The sequence below is a fragment of the Triticum urartu genome, chromosome 5 (genome assembly GCF_003073215.2).
Source record: "Triticum urartu cultivar G1812 chromosome 5, Tu2.1, whole genome shotgun sequence".
NCBI lineage: Eukaryota > Viridiplantae > Streptophyta > Magnoliopsida > Poales > Poaceae > Triticum > Triticum urartu.
In genome coordinates this window covers 514,692,856-514,704,826 of record NC_053026.1, presented here as the reverse complement: position 1 = coordinate 514,704,826, position 11,971 = coordinate 514,692,856, and positions in this window count along the sequence as shown.

The window sequence follows — 11,971 nt, the reverse complement described above, 5'->3', positions numbered from 1 at the left end:
AATATTTCCTTCGTCCTCTAAGGATAATTTTGACCACTGTCCAGTGATCTACTCCTAGATCACTATTGTACTCACTTGCCAGAAAGATGCTAAGGTGTAAAATAGGACTGGTAAACAGCATAGCATAGTTTATAGAAATTATGACTGAGGCATAGGGAATGACTTTTCATTCTCTTTCTATTTTCTGCTGTGGTCGGGTTTGGAGTCTTCACTCAACTTCACACCTTGCAACACAGGCAAGAACTCCTTCTTTGACTGTTCCATTTTGGACTACTTCAAAATCTTGTCAAGGTATGTACTCATTGAAAAAACTTATCAAGCGTCTTGATCTATCTCTATAGATCTTGATGCTTAATATGTAAGTAGCTTCACCGAGGTCTTTATTTGAAAAACCCCTTTCAAATACTCCTTTATGCTTTCCAGAAAATTCTAAATTATTTCCAATCAACAATATGTCATTCATATATATTTATCAGAAATGCTGTAGTGCTCCCACTCACTTTCTTGTAAATACGGGCTTCACCACAAGTTTGTATAAAACTATATGCTTTGATCAACTCATCAAAGCGTATATTCCAACTCTGAGATGCTTGCACCAGTCCATAGATGGATCGCTGGAGCTTGCACATTTTTTAGCACCTTTAGGATCGACAAAACCTTCTGGTTGCATCGTATACAACTCTTCTTTAAGAAATCCATTAAGGAATGTAGTTTTGACATCCATTTGCCAGATTTCATAAAATGTGGCAATTTGCTAACATGATTCGGACAGACTTAAACATCGCTATGAGTGAGAAAATCTCATCGTAGTCAACACCTTGAACTTTGTCAAAACCTTTTTCGACAAGTCTAGCTTTGTAGATAGTAACACTACTAACAGCGTACGTCTTCCTCTTGAAGATCCATTTATTTTCTATGGCTTGCCGATCATCAGGCCAGTCAACCAAAGTCCACACTTTGTTCTCATACATGGATCCCATCTCAGATTTCATGGCCTCAAGCCATTTCGCAGAATCTGGGCTCATCACCGCTTCCTCATAGTTCGTAGGTTCATCATGGTCAATTAACATGACTTCTAGAACAGGATTCCCGTACCACTCTGGTGCGGATCTCACTCTGGTTGACCTACGAGATTCAGTAATAACCTGATTTGAAGTTACATGATCATCATCGTTAGCTTCCTCACTAATTGGTGCAGGAGTCACAGAAATAGATTTCTATGATGAACTACTTTCCAATAAGGGATCAGGTACAATTACCTTATCAAGTTCTACTTTCCTCCCACTCACTTCTTTCAAGAGAAACTCCTTCTCTAGAAAGGATCCATTCTCAGCAACAAATATCTTGCCTTCGGATCTGTGATAGAAGGTGTACCCAACAGTTACTTTTGGGTATCCTATGAAGACGCACTTCTCCGACTTGGGTTTGAGCTTATCAAGATGAAACTTTTTCACACAAGCATCGCAACCCCAAACTTTAAGAAATGACAGCTTAGGTTTCTTGCTAAACCACAGTTCATACGGTGTCATCTCAGCGGATTTAGATGGTGCCCTTTTTAATGCGAATGCAGCTGTCTCTAATGCACAACCCCAAAACGATAGTGGTAAATCAGTAAGAGACATCATAGATTGCACTATATCAAATAAAGTACGGTTATGATGTTCGGACACACCATTACGCTGTGGTGTTCTAGGTGGCATGAGTTTGTGAAACTATTCCACATTGTTTTAATTGAAGGCCAAACTCATAACTCAAATATTCTCCTCTGTGATCAGATTGTAGAAATTTTATTTTCTTGTTACAATGATTTTCCACTTCACTCTGAAATTCTTTGAACTTTTCAAATGTTTCAGACTTATGTTTCTTCAAGTAGATATACCCATATCTGCTCAAATCATCTGTGAAGGTCAGAAAATAACGATACCCGCCACGAGCCTCAACACTCATCGGACCTCATACATCAGTATGTATTATATCCAATAAGTCAGTTGCTCGCTCCATTGTTCTGGAGAACGGAGTCTTAGTCATCTTTGCCCATGAGGCACGGTTCGCAAGCATCAACTGATTCATAATCAAGTGATTCCAAAAGCCCATCAACATGGATTTTCTTCATGCGCTTTACACCAATATGACCTAAACGGCAGTGCCACAAATAAGTTGCACTATCATTATTAACTTTGCATCTTTTGGCTTCAATATTATGAATATGTGTATCACTATGATTGAGATTCAACAAACCATTTTCATTGGGTGTATAACCATAGAAGGTTTTATTCATGTAAACAGAATAACAATTATTCTCTAACTTAAATGAATAACCGTATTGCAATAAACATGATCAAATCATATTCATGCTCAACGCAAACACCAAATAACACTTATTTAGGTTCAACACTAATCCCGAAAGTATAGGGAGTGTGCGATGATGATCATATCATTCTTGGAACTACTTCCAACACACATTGTTACTTCATCCTTAACTAGTCTCTGTTCATTCTGCAACTCCCGTTTCAAGTTACCTTTGCAACTAAACTAGTATCAAATACTGAGGGGTTGCTATAAACACAAGTAAAGTACACATCAATAACATGTATATCCAATATACCTTTGTTCACATTGCCATCCTTCTTATCTGCCAATTACTTGGGGCAGTTCCACTTCTAGTGACCAGTCCCTTTGCAGTAGAAGCACCCAGTCTCAGGCTTAGGTCTAGACTTGGGTTTCTTCACTTGAGCGGCAACTTGCTTGCCGTTCTTTTTGAAGTTACCCTTCTATCCCTTTTCCCTTTTCTTGAAACTAGTGGTCTTGTTAACCATCAACACTTGATGCTCTTTCTTGATTTCTACCTTCGTCGATTTGAGCATCACGAAGAGCTTGGGAATTATTTCCGTTATCCCTTGCATATTATAGTTCATCATGAAGTTCTAGTAACTTGGTGATAGTGACTAGAGAACTTTGCCAATCACTATCTTATAAGATTAACTCCCACTTGATTCAAGCGATTGTAGTACTCAGACATTCTGAACACATGCTCACTAGTTGAGCTATTCTCCTCCATCTTATAGGCAAAGTACTTGTCAAAGGTCTTAAGCATTTCGACATGGGCATGAGTCTGAAATACTAATTTCAACTCTTGGAACATCTCATATGCTCTGTGGTGTTTCAAAAACGTCTTTGAAGCCCCAATTCTAAGCCGTAAAGGATGGTGCACTAAACTATCAAGTAGTCATCATATCGAGCTTGTCAAACGTTCATAACGCCTGCTTCTGCTCCTGCAATCGGTCTGTCATCTAGCAGTGCATCAAGGACATAATTCTTCTGCGCAGAAATGAGGATAAACCTCAGATTACAGAGCTAGTCTGCATCATCGCTACTAAAATTTTTCAACATAGTTTTTCTCTAGGAACATATCAAAATAAACGGGGAGCAACATCGCTAGCTATTGATCCTATGTTGATCATATCTACTATATGATTCACGCTCGACCTTTCGGTCTCCAGTGTTCCGAGGCCATATCTGCATATGCTAGGCTCGTCAAGTTTAACTTGAGTATTCCGCGTGTGCAAAACTGTCTTACACCCGTTGTATTTGAACGTAGAGCTTATCACACCCGATCATCACGTGGTGTCTCAGCACGAAGAACTTTTGCAACGGTGCATACTCAGGGAGAACACTTTTACCTTGAAATTTAGTGAGAGATCATCTTATAATGCTACCATCGAACTAAGCAAAAATAAGATGTATAAATGATAAACATCACATGCAATCCAAATATGTGACATGATATGGCCTTCATCATCTTGTGCTTTTGATCTCCATCTCCAAAGTACTGTCATGATCTCCATTGTTACCGGCATGACACCATGATCTCCATCATCTTGATCTTTTATCAGCGCGTCAACACACGGTCGTCTCACCAGCTATTGCTTTTGCAACTATTGCTATCGCATAGCGATAAAGTAAAGCAATTACATGGCACTTGCATCTTATGCAATAAAGAGACAACCATAAGGCTTCTGCCAGTTGCAAATAACTTTAACAAAACACGATCATCTAATACAACAACTTATATCTCATCACGTCTTGACCATATCAGATCACAACAAGCCCTGCAAAAACAAGTTAGACGTCCTCTACTATGTTGTTGCAAGTTTTACGTGGTTGCTACGGGCTGAGCAAGAACCGTTCTTACCTATGCATCAAAACCAAAATGATATTTCGTCAAGTTAGTGCTATTTTAACCTTCTCAAGGACCGGGCATAGCCACACTCGGTTCAACTAAAGTTGGAGAAACTGACACCCGCCAGCCACCTATGTGCAAAGCACGTCGGTAGAACCAGTCTCGCGTAAGCGTACGCGTAATGTTGGTCCTGGCCGCTTCATCCAACAATACTGCCGAAGCAAAGTATGACATGCTGGTAGGCAGTATGAATCGTATCGCCCGCAACTCACTTGTGTTCTACTCGTGCATATAACATCTACGCAATAACCTGGCTCGGATGCCACTGTTGGGTAACTTAGTAATTTAATTTTTTTTTTCCTACGCACACACAGGATCATGGTGATGCATAGCAATGAGAGGGGAGAGTGTGTCCACGTACCCTTGTATACCGAATGTGGAAGCATTAGCACAATGCGGTTGATGTAGTCGTACGTCTTCATGATCCGACCGATCCAAGTACCGAACACACGGCACCTCCGAGTTCTGCACACGTTCAACTCGATGACGTCCCGCGAGCTCCGATCCAGTAAAGCTTCACGGGAGAGTTTCGTCAGCACGACGGTGTGGTGACGGTGATGATGATGCTACCGACGCAGGGCTTCACCTAAGCACCACTATGATATAATCGAGGTGGATTATGGTGGAGGGGGTCACCGCACACGGCTAAGGGATCAATGATCAACTTGTGTGTCTCCAAGGGGTGCCTCCCTCCCCGTATATAAAGGAGTGGAGGAGGAGGAGGAGGTCCGACCCTCTCTATGGCGCGCCCTAGGGGAGTCCTACTCCCACCGGGAGTAGGATTCCCCCTTTCCTAGTAGAACTAGGAGCCCTTCCAAGTAGTAGGAGTAGGAGAGAAGGAAAGGGAAAGAAAAGAGAAGGAAGGAGGGGGCGCCGCCCCTCCCCCTAGTCCAATTCGGACTAAGCATTGGGGGGGTGCAGCCTCTCCTCTCTCTTTCCCCTAAAGCCCAATAAGGCCCATATACTCCCCGGCGAATTCCCGTAACTCTCCGGTACTCCGAAAAATACCAGAATCACTCGGAACATTTCCGATGTCCGAATATAGTCGTACAATATATCGATCTTTACGTCTCGACCATTTCTAAACTCCTCGTCATGTACCCGATCTCATCCGGGACTCCGAAACTACCTTCGGTACATCAAAATACATGAACTCATAATACAAATCATCACCAAACATTAAGCGTGCGGACCCTACGGGTTCGAGAACTATGTAGACATGACTGAGACACGTCTCCGGTCAATAAACAATAGCGGAACCTGGGTGCTCATATTGGCTCCCACATATTCTACGAAGATCTTTATCGGTCAAACCGCATAACAACATACATTGTTCCCTTTGTCATCGGTACGTTACTTGCCCGAGGTTCGATCGTCGGTATCTCAATACCTAGTTCAATCTCGTTACCGGAAAGTCTCTTTACTCGTTCCGTAATACATCATCCCGCAACTAACTCATTAGTTACAATGATTGCAAGGCTTATAGTGATGTGCATTACCGAGTGGGCCCAGAGATACCTCTCCGATAATCGGAGTGACAAATCCTAATATGAAAATAGGCCAACTCAACAAGTACCTTCGGAGACACCTGTAGAGCACCTTTATAATCACCCAGTTACGTTGTGACGTTTGGTAACACACAAAGTGTTCCTCCGGTAAACGGGGGTTGCATAATCTCATAGTCATAGGAACATATATAAGCCATGAAGAAAGCAATAGCAACATGCTAAACGATCAAGTGCTAAGCTAACGGAATGGGTCAAATCAATCACATCATTATCTAATGATGTGATCCCGATAATCAAATGACAACTCATGTCTATGGCTAGGAAACTTAACCATCTTTGATTCAACGAGCTAGTCAAGTAGAGGCATACTAGTGACACTCTATTTGTCTATGTATTCATGCATGTACTAAGTTTCCGGTTAATACAATTCTAGCATGAATAATAAACATTTATCATGATATAAGGAAATAAATAATAACTTTATTATTGCCTCTAGGGCATATTTCCTTCACCTTGCGTGGCATGGGATAAGCTAGTCGAATTGTAAAATATGAAAATTATACATTGAAATAGTTGAAGTCATGCTTGATTACGAAAAAAACACCTGTCATCGTTGTGTACCGTTTCAACATAGAAGGTCTCCTGGAGCTTAATGCTGAAGTGCCGATCTTCGTCCTGGTGAGGCCTGTCGCACAGACCTCGGTCGTCGTTGCACCAGTCGCACTCCCCGGGGAGACTTTCGTCGTCCGAGTACGACATTTCCTATATTCATAATTCAAAGATTAAACTTGTACAATTAAATATATGTACTACAAAACTAAATTAGATCATTATTATTCATCACGGATTGACTATCGGTCTGTTGAGTCTTTTCTTGAAAACTCTCAACTCACGTGGTGTATACATTCGACCGTTGGTGATGGTCGCTCCTCCTTTCCTTCCCAAGTGCATTACACCATAATGTCGAGCACATGGGAACGAAGGAGAAGCGTCCCCCACAACAACAGTCGGGATTCTTCGTCCTCTCATATATCGTTTAATTATCTTTCTAGAAAATCTAGGCCACTCAATATTTCCTACATATTCTAGCACAAGTCATGCCAAAATTCACGGAAAATTCCGGCATGACCTTTGCAAGGACATATCGAGTGCCTGAATTTTTTCGGAACATTAATCCACACTCCGACAAAACATAGGCCACTCGGAGGTGTAACCTGCAAACATGACCGACCACTTGGGCAATCACATATCCTATTTGAGCAACACAAGATATACATGTTTTTATCTACATCATATCTTATAGGACTCATATTGACATGGAGATTTGGCTGGTCTCACCTCAAGGTCGGAGGGGGTCGGTGACGGGGACGACGGAGGGGATGATGGAGGGTCTCCTAGATTTCTGCAAAAACAAAAACCGATACATACCGAATAGTATGATACATATAACATCACTAATACAACTAAAACCCTAGCGAACGACGAGTATCGACGATGAGGATGCGGGATAGGCATCGTCGACGTCGATGCGGGAATAGTTGCTTAAACTAAAAAAATAACAACAAATGTGACATGTTCAACTAGTTCTATTAATTCAACTAGTTCTTAATAAAAATGAACTTACTAAATAAAAATAAACTAGTTCTTTCTAAAAATAAACTAGTTCAACTAATTATATTAATTTTCTTACTAAAAATACATTAGTTCTATTAATTCAACTAGTTCTTACTAAAAATAAACTAGTTCAACTAGTTTTATTAATTTACTTAATAATTATTTTAAACACTTACTAAAAACAGTAAAAAAACTACATTATAAAATAGTAAAAAAAATATAGTAAAAACAGGAAAAAATTAGACGGAGGGAGGAGCGGAAGGGATGAGGAAGGTGAGAGGAGGAGGGGGAGGACGCGGTGGGATCGGAGGAGGGAGGGATGGGGGGAGGAGTGGGAGAGGGCGGCCGGAGGAGGAGGAGGTAGGGGGCAGCGGGAGGAGGAGGAGGGAGGTGCGGTGGGAGGAGGGCGGTCGGAGGAGGAGGGAGGAGGAGGGACGGAGGGAGTACCTCGGTGGAGGAGCAGCGCGACGGCGGACGACGGTTTCGGCACGGGCGAGGGTGAGTGAGAGGGAGAGTGAGTGAGAGGGTTGGGCGCATGGTGAGGATAAGCTAAGTAAGTAGTAGTACGTTTCCGAGATACGTGCTACTGTTATGGAACGTAGCAGTAGCGGTGGTTGCAGATACGCGCTACTTCTAAGTGGGGCTAGCCATCTGCGCCCAGTACAAACATAGCAGCAGCGCATTTTCCTAGAACGCGCTACTGCTAAAGTAGTAGTAGTAATGTGGTTTATTTAAACACGCTACTACTAAGTAGCAGTAGCACGTTGTTTTGTCCAGCGCTACTTCTAAGAAGCTGTGTATAAGGCTTTCCCTAGTAGTGGTTGTCAATCCCTCCACGGTAATAAGATGGATAAAACAGTATGAGATTGGATAAATAGATCTAGCAAAAACACGAAATAAAATAAGTAAAGAAAAATTGCAGCAATGTATTTTTGGGTTTTTGGAATAATAGATCTGAAAACAATATGATAGAAAATAGAGACGGGGGCCATAGATTTCACTAGTGGCTTCTTTCGAGAAAATATCATACGGTGGGTAAACAAATTACTGTTGGGAAATTGATAGAAGAGCAAATAATTTTGAAGATATCCAAGGGAATGATCGTGTATATAGGCATCACATTCAACATTAGTAGATCGACTCCTGCCTGCATCTACTACTATTACTCCACACATCGGCCGCTATCTAGCATGCATCTAGTGTATTAAGTTCATGGAGAAACATACTAATGAAATAAGAACGATCGTAGTCCTTTCAATAAGTAAGAGTGTCGAACCCAACGAGGAGCAGAAGGAAATGATAAGCGGTTTTCAGCAAGGTATTCTCTGCAAGTACTGAAATAAGTGGTAACAAATAGTTTTGTGATAAGATAATTTGTAACGAGCAACAAGTAACAAAAGTAAATAAAGTGCAGCAAGGTGGCCCAATCCTTTTTGTAGCAAAGGACAAGCCTGGACAAACTCTTATATAAGGAAAAGCGCTCCCGAGGACACATGGGAATATCATCAAGCTAGTTTTCATCACGTTCATATGATTCGCGTTCGGTACTTTGATAATTTGACATGTGGGTGGACCGGTGCTTGGGTGCTATTCTTACTTGAACAAGCATCCCACTTATGATTAACCTCTATTGCAAGCATCCGCAACTACAACAAAAGTATCAAGGTAAAGCTAACCATAGCATGAAAGATATGGATCCAAATCAGCCCTTACGAAGCAACGCATAAACTAGGGTTTAAGCTTCTGTCACTCTAGCAACCCATCATCTACTTATTACTTCCCAAAGCCTTCCTCTAGGCCCAAATAATGGTGAAGTGTTATGTAGTCGACGTTCACATAACACCACTAGAGGCTAGACAACATACATCTCATCAAAATATCAAACGAACACCAAATTTACATGACTACTAATAACAAGACTTCTCCCTTGTCCTTAGGAACAAATGTAACTACTGACAAAGCATATTCATGTTCATAATCAGAGGGGTAATAATATGCATATCTGAACATATGATCTTCCACCAATTAAACCAACTAGCATCAACTACAAGGAGTAATTAACACTACTAGCAACCTATTAGCACCAATCCCGGACTTGGATACAAGAATTGGATACAAGAGATGAACTAGGGTTTTGAGATGAGATGGTGCTGATGAAGATGTTGATGGAGATTGCCCTCTCACGATGAGAGGAGCATTGGTGATGATGATGGCGATGATTTCCTCCTCCGGGAGGGAAGTTTCCTGGGCAGAACAGCTCTGCCGGAGCTCTAGATTGGATCCGCCAAGGTTCCTCCTCGTGGCGGCGGAGTTTCTCCCGAAAGGTTGCTTATGATTTTTCTCTCGACGAAAGACTTCATATAGGAGAAGATGGTCATCGGAGAGCCACCAGGGGGCCCACGAGGTAGGGGGGCGTGCCCTAGGGGGGCGCCCCCACCCTTGTGGAAAGGGTGTGGGCCCCCTGGTCTTCATCTTTGGCGAGGATTTTTCATTATTTATATTAAGGTATTCCATGGAGTTTCGAGACTTTTGGAGTTGTGCAGAATAGGTCTTTAATATTTACTCCTTTTCCAGCCCAGAATTCCAGCTACCGGCATTCTCCCTCCTTATGTAAACCTTGTAAAATAAGAGAGAATAGCCATAAGTATTGTGACATAATGTGAAATAACAACCCATAATGCAATAAATATCGATATAAAAGCATGATGCAAAATGGACGTATCAACTCCCCCAAGCTTAGACCTCGCTTGTCCTCAAGCGAAAGCCGATAACTATAAATATGTCCGCATGTTTAGAGGTAGAGGCGTCGATAAAAATAAAATACGGGCATGGAGGCATCATGATTATTCTCATAACAGCAACATATATAGATATTGTCATATGATTACTTATGTTCAAGTGATGATCTATTCACAATGCAAAAGTATGAATCAGAAACCTGATTGAGAACTAACAAACTATAACCTCAGTCATTGAGGCAATTGCAATTCATCATAACATCAAAAAGAGTCTATGTCAGAGCTAAAAAAACAAGTCCACATACTCAACTATCATCTAGTCCTTCATAATTGCTAACACTCGCGCAATACTTGTGGTTACGGAGTTTTAATCGGACACAGAGAAAGATAGGGGCTTATAGTTTTCCCCACAACCTTTTACCTCAAGGGTAATGTCAACAATAATAACTCATGCCCCCTACATCCAATTAGATACATATATCAGGTTCTTTCCAACATGCTGGGCCTGCCAAAGGATAAAATGAAAAAGGGAGAGGTGAAGATCACCATGAAACTTGCATAAAGTAGAAGATAATAATAAAAGATAGGCCCTTCGCAGAGGGAAGCAGAGGTTGCCATGCGCTTTTATGGTTGGATGAACAAAATCTTAATGCGAAAGAACGTCACTTTATATTGCCCCTTGTGATATGAACCTTTATTATGCAGTCCGTCGCTTTTATTACTTCCACATCACAAGATCGTATAAAGCTTATTTCTCCCACACTAATCATACATATTTAGAGCAATTTTTATTGCTTTGCACAGATGACAACTTACTTGAAGGATCTTACTCAATCCATAGGTAGATATGGTGGACTCTCATGGCAAAACTGGTTTAAGGGTATTTGGAAGCACAATTAGTATCTCTACTTGGTGCTGAGAATTTGGCTAGCATGAGGGGGAAAGGCAAGCTCAACATGTTGGATGATCCATGACAACATACTTTATCTCAGATATAAGAAAACATAACCCATTACGTTGTCTTCCTTGTCCAACATCAACTCTTTAGCATGGCATATTTTGATGAGTGCTCCCAATCATAAAAGATGTCAATAATAGTATATTTATATGTGAAAACCTCTCTTTCCTTATTACTTCCTATTAATCGCAACGATGACCAAAGCTATGTCTGCCAACTCCCAACAACTTTTAATCATCACACCCTTTCTATGTGAAGTCATTACTATCAATAAGATCAATATGAACTTTTGTTTCTTCTTATTCTTTTTCTCTTTTCTTTTATTCACCCAAGATCATAGCAAGAAAATCAAGCCCTTGACTCAACACTAATCTTTATTATATACCTCACAGACTCCATTACATAGAGAGATCATAAGGCAAAACTCAAAACTAGATCATGCCATAAACTTTATTCTACTAGATCAAAATACTACTAATAGGATCGAACTAAGGAAAACGGTAAAGATAGGAGTTGTGATTGTGATACGATACCGGGGCACCTCCCCCAAGCTTGGCAGTTGCCAAGGGGAGTGCCCATACCCATGTGATTATATCTCCTTGGTTGGTGAAGATGGAGGTGATGGATAGTCGCACATCGAGCGTAAGAGGTCCTCTAGCTTGCGAATAATGACCTTGAGTGCAAAGATATGCTCCTTCAACAAAATATTTTCACTTGTAAGATACTTGTTTTGAATACGAGTTAACTCAATCATCTGGAAAGCTTCGATCTCAGTTGGGGTAAGAAGGTTGTGATCAAGTTGAAGGATCTCTTCTGTTGCCGGAGCTTGGTTCTCCATGGCCTTCTTGATCCCTTCATCCTTGTTGATCTCCATGGGTTCTTCCCTCTTCAGCTCTATCTTCATTAGCCAGGC